The sequence below is a fragment of the Somniosus microcephalus genome, chromosome 26 (assembly GCF_052327205.1).
Source record: "Somniosus microcephalus isolate GS21.2 chromosome 26, FLI_Smic_1.0, whole genome shotgun sequence".
NCBI classification, from domain to species: Eukaryota; Metazoa; Chordata; class Chondrichthyes; order Squaliformes; family Somniosidae; genus Somniosus; species Somniosus microcephalus.
The window spans coordinates 48,903,503-48,926,715 of NC_141012.1; the positions used below are offsets into that span (position 1 = coordinate 48,903,503).

Here is a 23,213-nt window from a genome sequence, read left to right on the forward strand (position 1 = left end):
GTATTATTCAGACGTTCACTTTCAACCAAAGTTTGAGGTAGCCAAATCCTAAAGACGCTTAATTGGGTCTAAAGGTCCAGACTATCTTTCCCTAAAGGAAAGGAACAATCTGAAAATGTTACAGTCCTCCAGATAGCACTTTTAATAAGTTTAGCTAGACTGTAACGTTCTGGATATGATGAGGGTCCGGAAAACTCCCGCAGAATTCTGCAACTCCTCACCAAAGAGTGTACAGAGATTGAGTTCGCGAGTTTGATACAGAAGTATTATGTTAGATCATTCTAAAAATATATAGATTTATTAAAGAACCAACATGTATTTTACAGTTGGTGAGTCAATCGCAACATTAACAGTTCCAAAAAGAGAAAGCTTTTCAATCTTATTATCAGAGATCCTTATTCTCAAATCTTAATTTCACTACAGTTTTACAGTTCTCAGTTTTATTCAGGATATCCACCAAAATCAAATACAGTACAGGAAACTTTCTGGTATCCGGCACTGACGGGACCGAGCTGGTGCCGTTAGATCAAAACTGCCGTATAAACCAGCGTTAATGTTAAAACATACAGAGCTTTTCAGCTCCGTGTGAATCAACAAACCCTGTTGCTTAGCAACAGCTTCAAAACAGTCGGCTGCAGCTGCAAGCATCTCTAGCTGAAGCTGTTGCTTAGCTACAGACCTTGCAGAGCCTGACTGGGGAAAAAAAAAAAACGAGAAGTAAAAAAAACTTATAGAAAACGGCTCCTGAATTTTGCCGGTAGATAGAGCTTTCCGGACTTTTAACCTCCGGTTAAACGAAAGTTTCCTGTACCTTGATCCCTGAAATACAAAGAGTTGTAGACTTACAGAGCCACCTCTGAAGCCTGAAAATCGCTTTACCCCTTTACAGCGAGTCTATTATCCCATTTAAAAGTTCAATATTTATACTCTTTTTCAGTGGTGTTTCCTTTGAAGTTTTCTGCTGATGTAAGCTAATTAACTCGTCATTTTTCTGCTGACCCCTGCAATTCTTACAGTCACCTCAGCTGATTGTATTACAGACTTATATCTCTACCCCAGGTGTCCCAAACTTACCATAAAAACGGTGTGACAGCAGGTGCTTCTATTTGATGTCATTGTTACTAAGGCCTTCTGTTTGTGCTCTTGCAATTAGAACACCTTAACTAGGGTAATCTATGCAATTCTTAGTCACCTCAGCTGGTTGTAACACAGAATTGTGTCTCTCCTCCGTAGGTGTTCTAAGTTTAACACAAAAACGGTGTGGTAGCAGGTGTTTCTTTTACTTGATGTCATTTTTACGAAGGCATATGTTTCTTAATTTTATGTGCCTCTTTACGAAGTGTTACTTAGAACACCTTAAGCAGGATACACCATTGTCTTCTTTCCAAAGATTCAGACCGTCAGGAGCCTCCAACCTTCTGTTTCAATAAGGTTATTGATTCAGTGTCAACAACTTATCTTATCTCAATAGCCAGAATGCTATCACAGCTTTTTCAGTTAGTTTTCTAGATTTCCCGACCCAGTTTGTCATGTTTTAATAAAGCCAGAATTCTTTCATAGAATGGTGTATTTTTCTGAATAGGTGATATGGCTTATTCCTTCACAGTAATAGGGCTGAAAAAACTGGGAAACACTCCTTTTCCTGTAGAAAATCCCATCAGGAGGGGTTTCAGGTTCTGTTTTATCTTCCCTCTGTCCGCTCCTGCCATGAGCAGTAAGGAGCTAAGTTGGAGCCTTACTGATAATGACTGACAGCAGGTAAGAATACAAGAGAGGCTGAGGTGTGAATGATGTTCAGGTGCATTGCAGATGGGATCTGTGCAACTTTTTGTAGGTCAGTGAATTCACAGTGAATTGGGCCACATGAAAGCTTTGGTTAGCCGTAATGTGATGTTTATTCTGATCTGCAGGAAGCCTTGGTCTCAGAGAGCTGCTTTGTCTTCAACTGGGTTAAATGCACACGGCATCCTGCCACGTGTCCAGGGAGATCAAGGTCTGTGTAAAGAGTTGTACAATACAGGAGAGGCCTATCATTTTCTCACCCCACGCCCCCCATTCCTCAGACTTTCTCCCCTCCCCAGCCTCAGACTTATGATGCAGATTAACACTCCATTTCCACTGCAGGTTCTGCTCCTGTTTAAGCCACGGCCTTGTTTTCCGGTCAATTGCAGCTTTCAAAGATCCCCGCTTCCCCTCCCCATATGGAGCTGGTCTGTTGGTGGGAAGTTTGCTGTTGCTGAGATGTTATAGTGTCTGATTGATTGATGCTGCGCTGTGTGTTGAAACAGCTCATTCAATTCGTACTCACGAAGGTAATGTGCAGTATTCGGCCTATAATCAGAACATTGTACCGTTAAAGGCACTGAACCACTTTGGGTGCTAGAGAATTCTGGGCGATTAGGTTCCTTTGCCTGATTTGCTGATTTGGGGGTGCTTTTTTTTTTAACGTAGAATGGCATACCTACAGCACGGAAACAGGCCATGTGGCCCAACTGGTCTAAACTGGAGTTTATGCTGCACACAAGGGACCTTGTGAATACTGTATATTTCTGTGTGATGAGTAGAGAGACAGTTGGGGTGAGTTGCATACTGTGACACCTCAGTGTTCACCGTGATATGTTGCAGAGCCACCCTGGCCATTATTATTTCCGGGATTTCATTGAAGCCCAATAGTTGGTGTTATTGTTTTCACTTGAAGTGTGAAAAACACCCATTTTGGTTTCTGTCCTTCAAAACGTGAGTTTTGCCTGTGGAGAGTGTTTGAGCGTGAGGTGGTTCAGGCCTGTCACTGGTGGTATTGATGGCACTAATTTAAAAAAAAAATAGAATGTACAGCACAGAAACAGGCAATTTGGCCCAACTGGTGTATGTTTCCAATAGCAAAATACTGCGGATGCTGGAAATCTGAAACAGTAACAGAAACACTCAGCAGGTCAGGCAGCATCGAGGAGAGGAGAAACAGAGTCGACGTTTCGGGCCGAACCCTTCGTCAGGACTGGAAAGGGTTCGGGAGGAGAGATTTTTAAGCAGGGGTAGGGAGGAGGGGAGGAAAGAACAAAGGGAAGGTCTGTGATGGGATGGAAGGCAGGAGAGACTGACAAAAGGGATGATAGTGCAAGGCAAAAGGAGAGGGTAATGGGACAAGTTAAGAAACAAAAGATGGCTCTAGATGATGTGCGAACGATGATGGCAGCAACATTAACAGCCACCATGTGAGGAAACAGAAAGAAATACAGGTGTATGTTTATACTCCACACGAGTCTCCTCCCATGCTAATCACCTCGCTCCACCCTGCCCCCGTATCCCTTATTTCTCTCTCTTACTTAAGGTGAGGACTTAAGGGTGTAAACAGATCCCACAGCATTAACGTATTAGTTTCAGTCCAATTGGCACCGATACTTTGGATATTAACTCGGAGGGGTTTGTGAATTATCGGGATGAATATAGGATGGAGGTAGGTGTGCTATATTTAGCATGAGTGCTCTTGGAGAGGTCGGACAATCTGCCATGGTTCTGATGGCTATCCAGCATCTTCTACTGTGAACATTTAAATTGGTTCAGCTATTATGCCCTACCACGATTCAACAGCTTGTCAGCATTCACTGTCGAGGCTCACAAAACAAGAATGAGTTGTGTACTGGCGTAGCCTGGGATTGTGGAACCTGCACCCCAGGATGAGTCAACACCAGCGGGAGAGCAGAAAATACTTGAGGATAAAAATCTACATACAGGTTGAGCGTCCCGAATCCGGCAACCTCGGGACCGAGGCCGAGCCGGTTTTTGGGTTTTTCCGGACTTCGGAATGTGTTTCTGATGTCTGAAGTCCGGAAACGCTCGAGCCCAGGTTGCGATTATTTCCGGATTTCGGACATCAGAAACACGTGCCGAGTCTGGAAATGCCTGGGCCCAGGTTGCGCTATTTCCGGTTTTTGGTAAGCCTCCCTCAGGGTGTCCGGATTCTGGAACATTTTGCGGATTTCAGACCCCTGCCACCAATCGTCCCGGAGTCCGGATTCTGGAACTCCGGATTTGGGATGCTCAACCTGTATTTCCATTGAGATATGCCGAAGCTCTATGACGTTCCGGCTGGAATTGTGCTGGGAACACCTCATGACAGTGGCTCACCTAACTGTCCAATGGCTTCCATGAGTGGTCCTTCAGCTGGTTCCACCTTTTACCCTTCTGAAGGTACTGACTCGTGTTGGGATACACATTCCACAGACAGAGCAATCCTAAGGTATCTCACCCAGTGGTCATTCTTAATGTGTGAGCCTAGCCAGTGAGTGTTAGCAGGCTATTTGACTGCAGAAGGCATTGTAGCCAGCAAGGGTCACTGGACAGCGAGCAGGAGCAAGAACTCTGGCAGATTTTCCTCACCCAGTCCAAGTACACTAAGGCGAGCTGTTGTGGCTGACCGCTTCTCTGGCCAGCTGTAGTGGCCGGCTGCTGCACTGGGTCATGTTAGGTAGTTCGGCACAGACTGGGCATCAAGCCTCTAACCCTAGTGTCACACTGGGTGGGGGAGTCTCTCTGTTCTGAAATTAGGTCCATGTTCCTTCTTCACTGCCGTTTTGAGGGCAGCATTTCATTAGATCTGCTGTTGAGTTGGATCCCACCGCAGGATTCTACCCACCTCTCGCTAGAGTCCAGCCCTGCTTCCCAAGGATTCTTATCAAGTTATTTCCAGTGTCCAGAGCTATTCCACTGAGGAGATGTTCATCCTGCCCCAGCGGGGTTGTGGTGATTAGTCCTGGGCAGGAGTTGGAACACAGAGAGACTCCATTAATTACCGGCTGATAGTCACACTGGAGCCTACCCGCTGACACTCCTCGAGTTCTGTCTGCTCAGGGTGAGCGAGACTCTTTCATCATCTTTGTTTTGACTTTTGAAGAATTTTTCTTGAATGTGGAAAATTACACTGGAATAAGAGGGAAGCCAGTCTGAACACTGGAATGTACCAACCTGGTTGACGGAGGGTAAGCAGCAATGGTGGAGGCTGAGCTCACAGCACAGGCCAGTGAAACCATGCTCTGGTTCTTGTACCAGCTAGTTTGGTGCACTCTCTCTTTGTGAAAACAATACTTCGGATTGGTATTGGATCTAAGCGAGTCTCTGCACTGAAGAAAGAACCAGACACCTTCCGAGCCCCAGATTGTCCCAGTTTTGGCACCAGGTTATTGCTGCTAGTTATTTCTCAAGAGACCTGGACCAGCATCCTATTAAAACTCAGGTTTTCCTTCTCCTAGCTGAAGCTACAGGGTCCCGCGGTCAAACAGCAACTGTTTAATTCCATGCATGTCAAGTTGACCGCACTCGCTGATCTCCTCTGACCAGCTGTTGGGTGCTGCCAGCTATATCTACTCCTGCTGCAGGCGGCTCTGGACCTTGACATCCTGCACTATTCCACCCACCCCCTCATCCTCATGTTCCAGGATATTGACTGTACCGCGATTGCAGAGCCAACCAACCATGCTGTGAGATGACGCAAACTTCAGAAAAGAAACTGCACGACATCTTCCAAATCATGAAGAGTTCACTGATTGCTCCAAACCCACTTATAGGTGGTTATAATAATGTTAAACTGTTACTCCATCACTACTTGGGAAAGTGAGAATTCACAAGCTGGAATCCATTCAGAATATTCCCAGTTTGAATTTGCTTTACTTTCCTTTTCAAAGATTCCAACAGTCTCCTGGTTGCTGGTGTTACTGGCCGAAGGTTGTGCTTGTGAAGGTCTGGCTTTAGTCAATATAGGCTGATGCGTAACCTGGGTTAACGAGAGTTAACTGTGGTCTGTACCCCATGATCAGATGCATGTTACTCCCCCACCTTGGTGTGGGTATAATTGTGCTTGTTCATTAATCCACTGCACTGGTCTAGAGAAACAGTCTGTTTGTTAAATGGACTGCACAGCAGACCTGTATCAGGCCTGGGGAGAGGAACACACTGCTCAGGTATTCTCGGACCTGGGGAGAGGAACACACTGCCCGGGTATTCTCAGACCTGGGGAGAGGAACACACTGCCCGGGTATTCTCAGACCTGGGGAGAGGAACACACTGCCCGGGTGTACTCGGACCTGGGGAGAGGAACACACTGCCCGGGTATTCTCAGACCCGGAGAGAGGAACACACTGCCCGGGTATTCTCAGACCTGGGGAGAGGAACACACTGCCTGGATGTTCTCAGACCTGGGGAGAGGAACACACTGCCCGGGTATTCTCAGACCTGGGGAGAGGAACACACTGCCCGAATGTTCTCGGACCTGGGGAGAGGAACACACTGCCTGGGTATTCTCAGACCTGGGGAGAGGAACACATTGCCCGGGTATTCTCAGACCTGGGGAGAGGAACACACTGCCCGGGTATTCTCAGACCTGGGGAGAGGAACACACTGCCCGGGTATTCTCAGACCTGGAGAAAGGAACACACTGCCCGGGTATTCTCAGACCTGGGGAGAGGAACACACTGCCCGGGTATTCTCAGACCTGGGGAGAGGAACACACTGCCCGGGTATTCTCAGACCTGGGGAGAGGAACACACTGCCCGGGTATTCTCAGTCTTGGGGAGAGGAACACACTGCCCGGGTATTCTCAGACCTGGGGAGAGGAACACACTGCCCGGGTATTCTCGGACCTGGGGAGAGGAACACACTGCCCGGGTGTACTCGGACCTGGAGAGAGGAACACACTGCCCGGGTATTCTCAGTCCTGGGGAGAGGAACACACTGCCTGGGTATTCTCAGACCTGGGGAGAGGAACACACTGCCCGGGTATTCTCAGACCTGGGGAGAGGAACACACTGCCCGGGTATTCTCAGTCCTGGGGAGAGGAACACACTGCCCGGGTATTCTCGGACCTGGGGAGAGGAACACACTGCCCGGGTGTACTCGGACCTGGAGAGAGGAACACACTGCCTGGGTATTCTCAGTCCTCGGGAGAGGAACACACTGCCCGGGTATTCTCAGACCTGGGGAGAGGAACACACTGCCCGGGTATTCTCAGACCTGGGGAGAGGAACACACTGCCCGGGTATTCTCAGACCTGGGGAGAGGAACACACTGCCCGGGTATTCTCAGACCTGGGGAGAGGAACACACTGCCTGGGTATTCTCAGACCTGGGGAGAGGAACACACTGCCCGGGTATTCTCAGACCTGGGGAGAGGAACACACTGCCCGGGTGTACTCGGAACTGGGGAGAGGAACACACTGCCCGGGTATTCTCAGACCTGGAGAGAGGAACACACTGCCCGGGTATTCTCAGACCTGGGGAGAGGAACACACTGCCCGGGTATTCTCAGACCTGGAGAGAGGAACACACTGCCCGGGTATTCTCAGACCTGGGGAGAGGAACACACTGCCCGGGTATTCTCTGACCTGGGGAGAGGAACACACTGCCCGGGTATTCTCAGACCTGGGGAGAGGAACACACTGCCCGGGTATTCTCAGACCTGGGGAGAGGAACACACTGCCCGGGTATTCTCAGACCTGGGGAGAGGAACACACTGCCCGGGTATTCTCAGACCTGGGGAGAGGAACACACTGCCCGGGTATTCTCAGACCTGGGGAGAGGAACACACTGCCCGGGTATTCTCGGACCTGGGGAGAGGAACACACTGCCCGGGTATTCTCAGACCTGGGGAGAGGAACACACTGCCCGGGTATTCTCTGACCTGGGGAGAGGAACACACTGCCCGGGTGTACTCGGACCTGGAGAGAGGAACACACTGCCCGGGTATTCTCTGACCTGGGGAGAGGAACACACTGCCCGGGTGTACTCGGACCTGGGGAGAGGAACACACTGCCCGGGTATTCTCAGACCTGGGGAGAGGAACACACTGCCCGGGTATTCTCGGACCTGGGGAGAGGAACACACTGCCTGGGTATTCTCAGACCTGGAGAGCAGAACACACTGCCCGGGTATTCTCAGACCTGGGGAGAGGAACACACTGCCCGGGTGTACTCGGACCTGGAGAGAGGAACACACTGCCCGGGTATTCTCAGACCTGGGGAGAGGAACACACTGCCCGGGTATTCTCAGTCCTGGGGAGAGGAACACACTGCCCGGGTATTCTCGGACCTGGGGAGAGGAACACACTGCCCGGGTGTACTCGGACCTGGAGAGAGGAACACACTGCCCGGGTATTCTCAGACCTGGGGAGAGGAACACACTGCCCGGGTATTCTCAGACCTGGGGAGAGGAACACACTGCCCGGGTATTCTCAGACCTGGGGAGAGGAACACACTGCCCGGGTATTCTCAGTCCTGGGGAGAGGAACACACTGCCCGGGTATTCTCAGACCTGGGGAGAGGAACACACTGCCCGGGTATTCTCAGACCTGGGGAGAGGAACACACTGCCCGGGTATTCTCTGACCTGGAGAGAGGAACACACTGCCTGGGTATTCTCAGACCTGGGGAGAGGAACACACTGCCCGGGTATTCTCAGACCTGGGGAGAGGAACACACTGCCCGGGTATTCTCAGACCTGGGGAGAGGAACACACTGCCCGGGTATTCTCAGACCTGGGGAGAGGAACACACTGCCTGGGTGTTCTCAGACCTGGGGAGAGGAACACACTGCCCGGGTATTCTCAGACCTGGGGAGAGGAACACACTGCCCGGGTGTACTCGGAACTGGGGAGAGGAACACACTGCCCGGGTATTCTCAGACCTGGAGAGAGGAACACACTGCCCGGGTATTCTCAGACCTGGGGAGAGGAACACACTGCCCGGGTATTCTCAGACCTGGAGAGAGGAACACACTGCCCGGGTATTCTCAGACCTGGGGAGAGGAACACACTGCCCGGGTATTCTCTGACCTGGGGAGAGGAACACACTGCCCGGGTATTCTCAGACCTGGGGAGAGGAACACACTGCCGGGTATTCTCTGACCTGGGGAGAGGAACACACTGCCCGGGTATTCTCTGACCTGGGGAGAGGAACACACTGCCCGGGTATTCTCAGACCTGGGGAGAGGAACACACTGCCCGGGTATTCTCAGACCTGGGGAGAGGAACACACTGCCCGGGTGTACTCGGAACTGGGGAGAGGAACACACTGCCCGGGTATTCTGAGACCTGGGGAGAGGAACACACTGCCCGGGTATTCTCAGACCTGGGGAGAGGAACACACTGCCCGGGTATTCTGAGACCTGGGGAGAGGAACACACTGCCCGGGTATTCTCAGACCTGGGGAGAGGAACACACTGCCCGGGTATTCTCAGTCCTGGGGAGAGGAACACACTGCCCGGGTATTCTCTGACCTGGGGAGAGGAACACACTGCCCGGGTATTCTCAGTCCTGGGGAGAGGAACACACTGCCCGGGTATTCTCTGACCTGGGGAGAGGAACACACTGCCCGGGTATTCTCAGTCCTGGGGAGAGGAACACACTGTCCGGGTATTCTCTGACCTGGGGAGAGGAACACACTGCCCGGGTATTCTCAGACCTGGGGAGAGGAACACACTGCCCGGGTATTCTCAGTCCTGGGGAGAGGAACACACTGCCCGGGTATTCTCTGACCTGGGGAGAGGAACACACTGCCCGGGTATTCTCAGTCCTGGGGAGAGGAACACACTGCCCGGGTATTCTCAGTCCTGGGGAGAGGAACACACTGCCCGGGTATTCTCAGACCTGGGGAGAGGAACACACTGCCCGGGTATTCTCAGACCTGGGGAGAGGAACACACTGCCCGGGTATTCTCAGACCTGGGGAGAGGAACACACTGCCCGGGTATTCTCAGACCTGGGGAGAGGAACACACTGCCTGGGTATTCTCAGACCTGGAGAGCAGAACACACTGCCCGGGTATTCTCAGACCTGGGGAGAGGAACACACTGCCCGGGTATTCTCAGACCTGGGGAGAGGAACACACTGCCTAGGTATTCTCAGACCTGGAGAGCAGAACACACTGCCCGGGTGTTCTTACCTTTAAATACATCACACCTCCTGCAGACAGTAGGGGGTAGAGGCTGACCGCACAAAGCAGGCTGGGTCTCCTAGCCAGGCCATGCGAAACTCCTGCAAAAAACAATGTCCCTCAACCATCTTGTTACAGCAACTGTGTGCTTGAAGCAGATTGCTAATCTTTTTGAGCAGAACAAATGCTGCAGGATCTGTGTTTAGGGCAGAGTCCCACAGTAATTGGCAGCACCCAAATGGGAGCCTAGACATCGAATGTCAGCAGGCTATTCAACTACCTGAGGCCTCACGTCCGAGCCCACATTTCATCGTCACTCTATGCCTACACTCGTGTACTATGCAGTAGGGATAACTGGGATCGCCCCCTTGTCTCCTTAACCCAATGGTACGGAGGTCCCAACTACTGGCCGGCAGGGGATCGGAGCTGGGACTCCTGCTCACCAATGCAGTCATCACACACTGTCCCTCAACTACACACAGTGCCGGGAAATTACTGACGGGCTGATCCTGTTCGATACATTGTGATCGTTCCCATTTTTCACAAACCTGCTGATTTCGGCTTTTCTCAATGGAATTATTTTACTTTTCACCTGAAATTTTCTTTTGTAAGTTAGGTGCTCTGTTTGGGACAGATATCGCGAAATTATCTGACAGGATCGACTAGAAACTGAAACACCTTGAAATAAAACTGGAGTTTGGAGGTGAAGTAGATGTGGGCTTCTGTGGGGAGGAAGAGAGGGAGATAGGGAGAGAGAGCGAGGAAGGGGGGAGAAAGAGGGAGAGAGAGAGGGAGAAAGAGAGAGGGGAGAGAGGGGGGAAGAGATAGATAGGGAGAGAGCAAGGAAGGGAACGAGAGTGGGGAGAAAGCGGGGGAGAAAGAGAAAGGAGAGAGAGGGAGAAAGAGAGAGAGGGGAGAGAGGGGGGAAGAGATAGAGAGAGAGAGGGAGATAGGGAGAGAGAGTGAGGAAGGGAAAGAGAGGGGGGAGAAAGCAGGGGAGAAAGAGGGAGAGAGAGAGAGGGAGAAAGAGAGAGAGGGGAGAGAGGGGGGTAGAGAGAGAGAGAGGGAGAGAGAGAGGGAGATAGGGAGAGAGAGCGAGGAAGGGAAAGAGAGGGGGTAGAGAGAGAGAGAGGGAGAGAGAGAGGGAGATAGGGAGAGAGAGCGAGGAAGGGAAAGAGAGGGGGAGAAAGAGAGAGAGAGGGAGAAAGAGAGAGAGGGGAGAGAGGGGGGAAGAGATAGATAGAGGGAGAGAGAGAGATGTACATTCAGACACTGTAGCAGCACAGTGACTGCAGTATGTGCTTTGAGATTCAGCACTTCGCTCCTTTCCAACCCCGTGTCTCTGAGAGATTTTATATAGCTCTCAAAGCCGACATACAAGGAGCCCTTTGATCACAATTCATTGAGGACAACCACCAGCTACTCACTGTCCAAGGGGTTGCTGGAAACAGAGCCTGTAATGTATCAGAGCGTGACCTGCAGCCTGTCCCTGGTTACAAGGGCCAAGTCACCCTGGGTCAGGCACAGCCAGGGCTTTGCCCTCAAATCACATCTTAGTACATTGGAGCTACTGTTCTTTCTTTAGCTGAAGGTATGGTGTTAGTTTGGGGAGAGAGATTGTCCCCTGGGGTGGTGATGTGCTCCACAATCTGAGGCTGTACAATGGCGCTTTAAGCTGGGGACGGCAGAATGGCTCTTGTTTACATCAGAAGACAAAAATCATTCTTTTCGAAAGGAATTGATTGCGGGGAAAAAAAATCAGTTCCCACCCTCCCTCCCTCCAATGTAGTCGATCCCACTCCCTCCACCTCTGTTTAACGGTGTTGCCTCATGGCTGTTGTGTGCCTCAGCTCCTTGTACTTAGCTTGAAGTTCCTGGGACTCGAGGGTCCGGGAATAACATTTGGAATATTGGAATATGTGCTGAATGCTTATGGAAAAGGTATCACGTTGCGATAATCTCAGGACCTCAAATCAGTGATCCGGTGAACAGTCCATGGGAAGGCCGATGGGGAAGGGTAGGGCGTGACTGATAACCCTCGCCATGTTGTTTGGAGTGAGTGAACCGGGACAGGGCCTGACTGCGGCCCTGCAAAAGGAAACAGTCAAACACTCTGTTCTTGTCAATTGGAGTCTTTGAAAAATATACTGTGAAGTTTATGAAGTAACTTCCACTATACAGCAGGAAATCTGTGAGGGAGGTTATTTCAACCTTTGTTTTTGTGTTGAATCCTTTTTTCCGAACTGCTGGGAATATTCAGGAAACAAAACGTTTGGACAGTGTGGTCATTTAAAGCTGGCTCACCAAGCCCTAGTTAACATCTGGATCCCGACCCTTTTCATTCCTACTAACATCTGGAGCCCCGGCTCTGTCCACTCCTATTAACGGCTGGAGCTCTGGCTCTATCCACTCCCGGTAACATCTGGAGCTCCGGCTCTGTCCACTCCTATTAACGGCTGGAGCTCTGGCTCTATCCACTCCCATAAACATCTGGAGCTCTGGCTCTGTCCACTCCTATTAACGGCTGGAGCTCTGGCTCTATCCACTCCCGGTAACATCTGGAGCTCCGGCTCTGTCCACTCCTATTAACGGCTGGAGCTCTGGCTCTGTCCACTCCCGGTAACATCTGGAGCTCCGGCTCTGTCCACTCCTATTAACGGCTGGAGCTCTGGCTCTATCCACTCCCATAAACATCTGGAGCTCCAGCCCTGCCCACTCCCGTAAACACCTGGAGCTCCGGCTCTGTCCACTCCCATAAACATCTGGAGCTCCGGCTCTATCCGTTCCCATTAACATCTGGAGCTCCGGCTCTGTCCACTCCCGGTAACATCTGGAGCTCCGGCCTTGTCCACTCCCGCTAACATCTGGAGCCTGTCTCTGTCCATTCCTGTTAACATCTGGAGCTCCAGCTGATCGTGGACATTTTGTGTAACGGAATTAGTTCCCTTTGGTGGGGAAGAAAGAAATGAATTCTGTTTTTCTCCCGACAGCCTCGGAGAGAGAGAATATCACTCAAAACGCTCTGCTTTGAGCAGAGATTCTGGTTTGTGTCTGAGGTCTGAAGTCTCTGGCATGTTCTGTCTGTGCACAGTAACTATCACTGTGTCTCCTCCCCCTCACTCCTCATTAAACAATACCCACTGACATTTCTCTGGCTTTAACACGCGTGTCTGTATCAGTCTTTCCCTGTTTAACTTGCCAAATGTTTTAGTTGATGAGATTGTTGCACTCTGCTGTGAAGTTGTCCCTTCTCAGTTCTCATGTCCTTGAACATGCCAGAATCTGTTTTGTATCTGACCTGCCTGTCCAGCTCTGAGCAAACAAGCAGGCTGGCAGGAAAACGGGTTCTGTTGAAACAGATCATCCAAGTAGCCAATATCTGTTGATAGTTTGGCATTGATGGATTAGATGGTTTCCTCTCCACCAAAGGGAACTAATCCTTTACCAGAGAATGTCCCAAGATTGGCTGGGGTTCCAGACGTTAACGGCAGTGAACATGGCCGGAGCTCCAGCTGCTAACGGGAGTGCACAGGGTTGGGCTCCGGGTGTTAACAGGAGTGGACAGTGTGTGCTATTGTGTGCAATCTAAACACTGGCTAATTTCCTGTGTGTTGTGATTTTGTGACGAGAGACAGGCATGAACGTCTTATGAGCTGCTTTGTCAATGCAACCTTGTGTAACTTGCAGTTAGGGTTTTCCTAAATGATCGGACCAAATGTTCAGTATTCCAGTTGGGATGTTGAACTGCAGTAATGGGCAGGGGTCATCGGTGAAGAACCTCAGCTCTCTGACTTAGACTAGATGGCTCCATTCCCAGGTTGAGCAGCAGAGCTCATGATAGGCCATAATATCCGCGTTCCTGATGTGTAATTGTGTCCAAGTTTGGGGTTTATCTTGCTTTGAAGGCGAGTGGCGAATGACCAGCAGCTCAGCAATCTGGAGCTGCAGGACCTCCTGACTCACATCTGCCTGCGTTCTCTCTCTCTCTGAGTTAGCAGATTGATCGGTGTGGGCTTAGCTGACGGTTGTTCAAGCCCCAAAGCTGCTGTGTTGCTGCAGTGTGAAGGAGAGTCGCTGGTGATGATGGGCTGGTGAGAGGTTTGCATGGGGATTGTTGCTACGGGGCTGCTGTGTGTCTTGGGTTCTCTAATGAAAAAGTACTCCCATTACCCGGTGTTTATTGTGTAAACATTGGCCAGTTTCAGAGAGATGTCTTCTTTGAAGGAATTTAAAATGAAAAATTCTTCTTGTCTGCTAAATATTTGCATTCATATTTCCTGTAATGTCCGTGTGTAATTGAGACACGGACTGCAGGAGTTGGTTATAACAGGTGTTTACTGAATGGAGACAAAACTGGAACTACTATACAAAGTTACTACACAGGCTTATATACAGGGGTGGTCACTACTGGTACTGCAGTATACAGGGGCTACAGAATATAGTTCCTTCTTCAAGGTACATATACTACAATTCCTCCCCTTTTAGCTAAACAGTACATAACATTCAATTAATAATTAAATAACATATTTACAATTACAGTTGCTATATACATTAGCTGAAGTTAATCAATTATAAATTCAGCCTTTGAGGAGGCTTCCTGATTCTGTCCGGATAGCGCCTCTTTGGGGTATCAGGTTCTTCTGGCAAAGTTGATTCGGGATCAACGTCGTTGTTTGGTTCGTCTGCTTCCAATATCACCGATTCTGAGGTAGATGCCATTGGTACTTTGGTTTCATCGCCAGGTGTATAGGATCGTGGTGTAGATTTGATGTTTTCCAGTGACTCTAGAATCTGGTCAGCATGGCGTCTTACAATGCTCTCCCCAACGTCCACGGTATACATTAGAGGTCCTTGCCGTGTGCAGATCGTTCCTGGCTGCCATTTCTCTGTGCGGTAGTCCCGGGCCAAAACTGGTTGACCTATCTTGAAACTCCTGGTTGGCCTTTCATTCATATTCTGAAACTGCCTGTTCTCCACATCTCTTCTGATGTTTGGCTTAACCAAATCCAAGCGGCATCTTAGTCTTCGATTGAAGAACATCATGGCTGGAGTTTGGTTGGTAACCGCATGTGTCGCATTCCAGTAGGCAAACAAGAAGTTATCCACCTTGTGTTGTAGGGGTATGTCTTCATTACACATTGCCTTGATAGCCTTCTTGAATGTTTGAACGAACCTCTCAGCCAATCCATTGGTGGCTGGATGATATGGGGCGGATGTGTAATGCTTAACACCATTGTTCTTTAAGAACCTCCGGAACTCTTCAGACACAAACTGTGGTCCATTGTCGGAGCAAATCTGTTCAGGCAGCCCATTTCTGGCGAATATGGTTCGTAAGACGGTGATAGTTTTTTCTGTGGTGGTTGAGGACATTTTTATTACCTCTGGCCACTTTGTGCATCCACCGCAATTAAAAACATCGAGTCCATAAATGGACCAGCAAAATCAATGTGTACCCTTTGCCATGGAGATGAGGGCCACTCCCATGGATGTAGAGGGGCTTGTGGTGGGGCGTTTTGGACCTTCTGGCATCCTGTACAGCTCTTGGTCATCTCTTCGATTTCTCTATCGATTCCCGGCCACCACACAAACGCTCTGGCTAAGTTCTTCATTTTTACCCCTCCCAGATGACCCTCATGAAGCTCATTGAGCACTCTATCCTTCAATTTGCGTGGAATTACTACTCTGGATCCACACATCAAGGTTCCTCGGCACACTGACAGCTGTTCTCTTCTCGGCGAGAATGCTGGCAACAGTGGTTCGCCATGTGCTGGCCATCCCTTCACTGTTAAATCATAGACCCTGGAGAGTGTCGGGTCATTTCGTGTTTCCTTTTCTATGTTTGCATTCGTCACAGGTAGACATTCGACTATGGTCGAGTGGAATATCTCCACAGGATCCACTGCAGGTGCTTCTTCCACCGTCGGCAACGGTAGGCGCGACAATCCATCAGCATTCCCATGCTGTTTAGTTCCTTTGTACTCGATGTCATATTGGTGTGCCCCTAGGAAAAGGGACCACCTCTGTAGCCGTTGTGCTGTCATTATCGGGACGCCCTTCTTAGGGTTGAAAATGGAGACAAGAGGTTGATGATCAGTTAGTAGAGTAAATTTCTGTCCGTGCAGGTAGTGATTGAACTTCTTCACCCCCCACACCAGGCTGAGGGCCTCTCTGTCAATTTGGGCGTAGTTACGCTCGGCTGCAGTTAACGAGCGTGACGCAAAAGCTATCGGCCTCTCTGAACCATCAAGGGATTTATGTGACAGTACCGCTCCAACGCCATAGGGAGACGCATCACACGCCAGTCTTATCGGTAGTGATGGGTTGTAGTGAGCCAATACTTCTCTTGAAGTGATCAGGCCTTTACACTTCTGAAAGGCCCGCTTACATTCATCGCTCCATTTCCATGCTACTCCCGTTTGTAGCAGGGCGTTCAGTGGGTGCAGAATTGTGGACAAATTCGGCAAAAACTTATGGTAGTAATTCAGCAATCCGAGGAATGACCTCAGTTGCGACACATTTTCAGGCGCTGGAGCCTTAACTACCGCTTCAATTTTGTCAGGGGACTTATGTAACCCCTCTTCATCAATCACGTGGCCACAATATGATATTTGTTTCTTAAAAACTCGCACTTGGGGCGATTGGCTCGTAGCCCATGTTCTCTTAGTCTAGTGAGCACCTGCTCTAGGTTGGCAAGGTGTTCACTGTCATCTTCACCTGTCACTAGGATGTCGTCCAAGTAACACTGAGTCCCCGGAATCCCTTGCAGGACTTGTTCCATCGCTCTTTGCCATATAGCCGGAGCTGATGCAACTCCGAATACCAGTCAATTATACTGGTAAAGACCTTTGTGAGTGTTTATCGTGAGATATTTCCTAGAGGATTCTTCAACCTCCATCTGCAAATACGCTTGTGCTAGGTCAATTTTTGTAAAACGTTTCCCTCCAGATAGTGAGGCGAAAATATCTTCTATCCTCGGAAGAGGATACTGTACTGTGTGAAGGACTGGGTTCACAGTCACCTTGAAGTCCCCACAGATGCGAACCTTCCTTGGCTCCTCAGACTTATTGTTTAACATTTTCTTCATGACAGGAACGATGGGTGTCGCCCACTCGCTCCAGTCTACCTTAGTTAACACGCCTGCATTCTCCAGATTCTCCAGCTCTGCCTTGACGGCTGGACGAATTGCATACGGTACCGGTCTTGCTTTGAAAAACTTGGGAATTGCATTCTCTTCTATTTTTATCGAGGCGGTTACGCCTTTAAGAGTTCCCAGTTCTTGTTGAAATACCTCTTTAGCGTTAGCCAAGATTTTTGACAATCGTTCAGGTGTGACGTCGTCATCCTTTTTACCAGCCACAGTCAGTGCCTGAATGGAGTGCCAGTCTAAACTTATCTTTCTGATCCATTCACGTCCCAATAACGGTGGTCCACCATCTTGCAGTATGTACAGATACAATTTCTGTATTTCCTTGCCGTTGTATCCGACAGGCACCCTTATTTTCCCTCTGGGGTATACTTTCTGCCCCGTATATGTCTTCAAGATAATGGATGTGTCTTTCAAGGGTATGTGTGAGAATAGCCGCTTGTAGTCTCGTCGATTCATGATGGTCAGGACTGATCCTGTATCCAATTTCATTTTGACTTGGGACCCTGCTATCGTGAGGGTGACCCAAATGGTTCGGTGATCCTCTTTTGTGATTAAGTTGTGTAGTTTGAGACAGCTTAGTCTCTTATTCCCGGATTCACTATCGCTCTTCTGGTCTTCGGAACTACTGTCCGTCATCTTTTGTACTTTCCTGTACTTTTCCTTAGTAGTCTTTTTGTTGTCGTTAGTCTTCTTCCCGGACCTGCAAACTCGTGCTTCTTCCCGGACCTGCAAACTCGTGCAATGTGTCCCATCTTTCCGCATTGCCTGCATGTTTTGTCCTTGGACCAGCAAGTCCTTCTGGTCATGGGTTGCTCTGCCGCAGCGATAACATTTTTCAAATCCCCCTGTCATTTCATGGGTGCTGTACTCCTGTGGCTTTTGCTGTATTTCCACAGCTCCCCTTGCTGCTGCTTCGTACGATACTGCCACGCTGAAAGCCTTATCTAGCGTCAGCTCTTTCTCTGAGAGTAACCTCTTCTGGGTTCCTTCACTCAGGAGTCCACAGACAAATTTGTCCCGTAGGGTATCTGCCAGTCCTGCTCCGAACTGGCAGTGCTTTGATAGCTTGCGTAGTTCCGTAAGGTAATCAGCATTGCTCTCATCTTTATGCTGATTTCTCTTGTGGAATTTAAATCTTTCTGCTATCAGCAGCGGTGTAGGATTTAGGTGTTCCTGTAGGATATCAACAATTTCGTTAAAACTCTTCTCCATCGGTTTGACTGGAGTGATCAGGTTCCGCAATAGGCCGTACGTTCTTGCGCCCATTAAGTTTAGTAGTCCCGATGCCTTTTTCTCATCGGCTACTTCATTTGCCTTGCAATATACTTCGACTCTTTCCACATACGTGGTCCAGTCTTCTATTGCATTATCGAAGGCAGTGATATTGCCAGTCTTCGGCATCTTGGAGATCTAAGATGGCGCCTCCCGCGCTTTGCCTTCTTCCCCGATTGAACAAAATGGCGCCTCCCGCGCTTTGCCTTCTTCCCCACTGGATTAAGATGGCGCCTCCCGCGCTTTCTGTCTTTTCCGCTGCTGCCAGCGTTGTTGCTGGCGTTTTTATGCCTTGATGGCGACGCCCTATGGTCTTCGCGCACTTCCCCCCCCCCCCCCGCGCTGCTGCCAACGCCGCTCTCCGCGGTCCCCGTGGCAAACTGCAGCTCCTCGCGGCTTTCTGCGCTTCTAACTTCTTTTATTTTAATTACTGTTCCCGTCATCAGAGCAGATCCTATGGGACACTCTCCTCCCTCTTCTCGGGTCTGTACGCTGCCCGGCTTCGTAGCACCGGCCGCGCCCTGTGTGCTCCACTCTCTCTCTCTCTCTGCACTTCCCGACAACGCTGTTCGGCCCCGTTGAAAAGCCACCCGATCGAGCTCTAGCCCGCCGCAGCCCAGGAAGGATCAGTGTACTACCTGCCACCAGCCCGATTAGCTGGAACACCATAGACTGGAGAACCAAGCCCAGCTCTTGACAGCCTCCCCTACAAATCTTCGAATTCGATGAATCAGAGGGCGGTTGGCTACGGTCGACGCCCGTTTCTTCTGTTTGTTTTTTTTTCTTTTTGGATTTCTTCCTTCTGGCTTCGACCTCTAATAACTTTGCTTCAGGGATGGATCCCCGTGAGGTGGTGCAGAACTGTAGGTAAGTTCGGATCTGTTCGTCGCCAATGTAATGTCCGTGTGTAATTGAGACACGGACTGCAGAAGTTGGTTATAACAGGTGTTTACTGAATGGAGACAAAACTGGAACTACTATACAAAGTTACTACACAGGCTTATATACCGGGGTGGTCACTACTGGTACTGCAGTATACAGGGGCTGCAGAATATAGTTCCTTCTTCAGGGTACATACACTACAATTCCCCCTTCCCTTCTATCTCTCCCCCTCTCTCTCCCTCCCTCATTACCCTCTCTCCCCTCTCTCTCCCCTTCTCTCTGCCTCTCTCCCTCTCTCTTCCCCCTCTTTCTCTTCCCCCTCTTTCTCTTCCCCCTCTTTCTCTCTCTCCCCCTCTCTCTCCCCCTCTCTCTCCCCCTCTCTCTCCCCCCTCTGTCCCCTCTCTCTCCCCCCCCTCTCTCTCCCCTCTCTCTCCCCCTCTCCCCCCCCTCCCTCTCTCTCCCCCTCCCCTCTCTCTCCTCTCTCTCTCCCCCTCCCTCTCTCTCCTCTCTCTCTCCCCCTCTCTCCCCCCTCCCTCTCCCCGCCTCCCTCTCTCTCCCCTCTCTCTCCCCCTCCCTCTCTCTCCTCTCTCTCTCCCCTCTCTCTCCCCCTCTCTCTCTCTCCCCTCTCTCCCCCTCCCTACCCCTCCCTCTCCCCCTCTCTCTCTCTCTCTCCCCTCTCTCTCCCCCTCCCTACCCCTCCCTCTCTCTCCCCCTCTCTCCCCCTCCCTCTCTCTTCCCCATCTCTCTCTCCCCTCTCTCCCTCTCTTTCCCCATCTCTCTCTCCCCTCTCTCACCCTTGGTCTTTCCCCTCTCTCCCCTTCTCTCTCTCTCTTCCCTATCTCTTTCTCCTCTCTCCCTCTCTCTTTCATACTCTCCCCTCCTCCGATACTACTATCTCTTCTTCCTAATCTCAAAATTGATGATCCCAGACACTGAGGTAAGATTCAGTTTGACGGGGCCCAGAACAGGTGGTGGTCGATTGATCGGTCATTATTCATGCCACTCCACTTTCCTTTCCATTGCCTTCAATGGAATAATAAATAATCCAGACTCATTGCACTGTCTGCTGCTGTACCGTGTTCTGCCCCAGAACCTCACCAGTGTGGAATATTTCCGGTCCCTCAGTCTCCTCCCTACAATTTACAGGCTCTAAAACCCAATCTTGGTGTCGCTAGATTATATGTCATGGTGTTAACCTGCACTATGGGCCTTGGCACTTCACCTAGCTTCTAAGTAATGTCTACAGACTGAAACAGGAGAGGGAATGTGTGCGTTCAGTCAGTGTTGTCTATCGATTCCTGCTCAGCCGGATGGCAAAGGGGAACAGAGAGTCGGAAGGTACGTTTTTCTCAATGATGACATCAGGGAACTATTTGGAGTCATTTTATTTATGCCCAGCAACATAGATTAGAAGTCTGATGAAGACATGGAGCTGTGTTTATTTTTCACAGTGACTGACACTGAGAAAATTTATGTTTTGTGATTTCTGGCCTGCTCTTCCAACTCTTCTGGTCTTGCGGTTTGCATCCACTACCTTCAAGCTTTCGCCCCCTGTAGCAGCTTCTGGTCCTCTCCTCCCCATCATCTCTCTTCTCCCTCCTCGTCCCCTCTCCCTCCGTATAGACTCTCCTTCTCCCTCCGACCCGGTCCCTTTCTCCTCTGTCCTTGTCCACCTCCTTTCCCCAGGGAGGTATCTAATCTGGTCTCTTTCAGAGCCCCACCCTTTGCAGTGAGCTTAAGTCTCTTTATTGGTTGGTGTTAATTTAGAGCTGTTAATGCTTATTAGCAGGAGAGGAGCTCACTGATCTTTCGTTGTCCATATCCATAGCAACCCACTGAATGGCTTATACCAAGCACAGTCCTCACAAGCGTGATGGTGATGGGCAGACTCCAGTGCCAGGATTTCAGTCTGTTGAAGAGCGGATCATGAAATGAGAATCCTAATTACCATCTAATTCTTAAGGAATAATTAATACGTATAATTTAGTGTATTGGTGGGACCCACCAATACTATTGTTGCAGTCTGAAATACGCCCTGAGAAAGAGGAAGTGTATAAACTGCAGCGTGACCTGGACCAGCTGCTTGCCTTGTGCCTGTCCCCACGTTGATTGCAATTCCCAGATGGGAAGCAAATTGAGAGCTGGGAATTTGACCTTCACTCTTCATATACTTTGAGCATTGTGTAACCTGCTATATAGCACGTACTGTGTATCAAGCCAGTCCTTGCGCGAGTGTGTAAGCTGCATGTTCAAAATAATATATTAGAAAAAGTCAGTGGTGTGTGGGCGACCGAGTCACCTGAGTTACTGCAGAATCGCTCAGTTCTGACTTTCGTTCTGTCCTTGCTGCCCTGGTTTCAGGTTCTAGAGGTGGGCGTTGTGGGGTTGAATTACTGCAGGTTGTAGGAGAATGCCGATTGCTGCATTCTGAGCTGACCAGGATCTGTTACCTCCCCCAAATTACTGTCTCATTCCATTCCTCGGTTTCCTGTGTGACATGATGCTGCTTCTCGTTCTCCATGTTTCTGCTCTGCTCCTGATTTACCCCTTTCGTCCGTGTTGGAACAGGCTGATGATACCAAACTGGCTTCGTTAATTGAGCTGATATCTACAGTCCCTGGTGTGAGGTGTGTATTGGAAACTTGTGCCAAAGTGTGCGCATCATATCGGCATTAGTAATTCAGTTGCACGCCTCGCATAGTGTCCAACCATGAACAGAAACATAATCACGTGTAGGATGGCCACTTGGATGAGGTATGGGAAGGCAATGGATGCCCACCAAATTCTACCTCAGCACCAATCTGCCTTCAGGAGAGGAGATGGAGCGGGGGGGTGGTGGGGGGAGGGGTGAACTGGATGGTAGCAGAAATTGCAAAATGATAATAAGGGAAAATGCTGGAAACACTCAGCAAGTGAGGGAGTATCTGTGGCGAGAGAAACAGAGTTAACAGCTACAATTTTACTAACCTTGGTGGGTCCCGACCCCACTGCTGTCTGCACCCTGGCCTGCGAAATGATTTTCCGATGATTGGGCTTGTTAAACCCACCCAGTGAGTCTTCCGGCCAATTGAGGGAAGCGGGTTTGATGACATCATTTCTGATGTGTCACCAGCCGGTTTCCTTAAAGGGACCATGTGCAAATTTAGTTTGACATTTGTGCTGTCAGTGTTCTACAGCATTGAGGTGCTGCAAACACTGACAATCACTGCACAGAGGTACAGGGCTGCACCCAGGCTCTCCCATGACTCCCTCCATATGCATATGCTTATGGAGGGAGTCACAGCACGCAAGGGGTTCTTTTCCCTTTCCCAAGAGTGGAAGAGACCTCCCCAGGAGATCAATACAGCCTGGTTGCACATTGCACAGGAGGTCACAAGCAGGAATGTGGTCAGGAGGACCTGAGTGCAGTGCCGCAAACATTTCAGTGACCTCATTAGATCACGAAACGTTACTGCAAAGCCACACTCAACCTCATCCTGCTGTGCCACTCATCACATCCCCATCACTCTGCCTTCCCTACCCTACTCCTGCACATCCTTGCTCACACCAACTTACCTTGCGTCTCCACCCATCCCTCTCTATCTATATTATCACATCCCCATCTCACTAGCCACCCCTCACACTCACCCTCATCCTAGTCCAATCATACCAACTAACACCGCACAAGGGTAGGCACTTGGGTGTTTTAGCCAATGTTCATGTAAAGTTTCTGTTAATGTGCTATCAAATGTTGAAATCTTTTTTCACATTTTCAACACTTTGCATTCTTGGACAGATTCTTGGACACCTTTGGAAGTGTCTCAGTGAGTTGCAGTGAACGGTGAGACAAAATGGTACCTCCCACAATGGCGATGAGTGCGGGAGAAATGGCTTGGGCATTGTAGGGATGTTTTATGGTGTTGGTGTGGGGTGGTGCCAACCTGGCACATCATGTGGCAGCCAGTACAGTGTCAAGTGAAGTAAATCTGGACATGGTGAGACCATCCCTGGCGTCCGGGC

General features: G+C 49.8%; 1 protein-coding gene across 4 annotated transcripts in view; it reads left to right on the top strand.

Annotated features, from left to right (window-relative positions):
- The window catches only part of ets1 (ETS proto-oncogene 1, transcription factor), a 148,891-nt gene that overhangs the window by 56,473 nt on the left and 69,205 nt on the right, over positions 1-23,213 (top strand). Inside the window, exon 1 of one of the 4 annotated variants that reach the window (XM_085968171.1) lies at positions 21,724-21,841. The exons of the other annotated variants lie outside the window; for them this stretch is intronic. The gene's annotated coding sequence lies outside the window, so the exon portion shown is untranslated. Of the gene's footprint in view, positions 1-21,723; positions 21,842-23,213 lie in introns of those variants that run through there. 4 annotated transcript variants of the gene reach the window in all.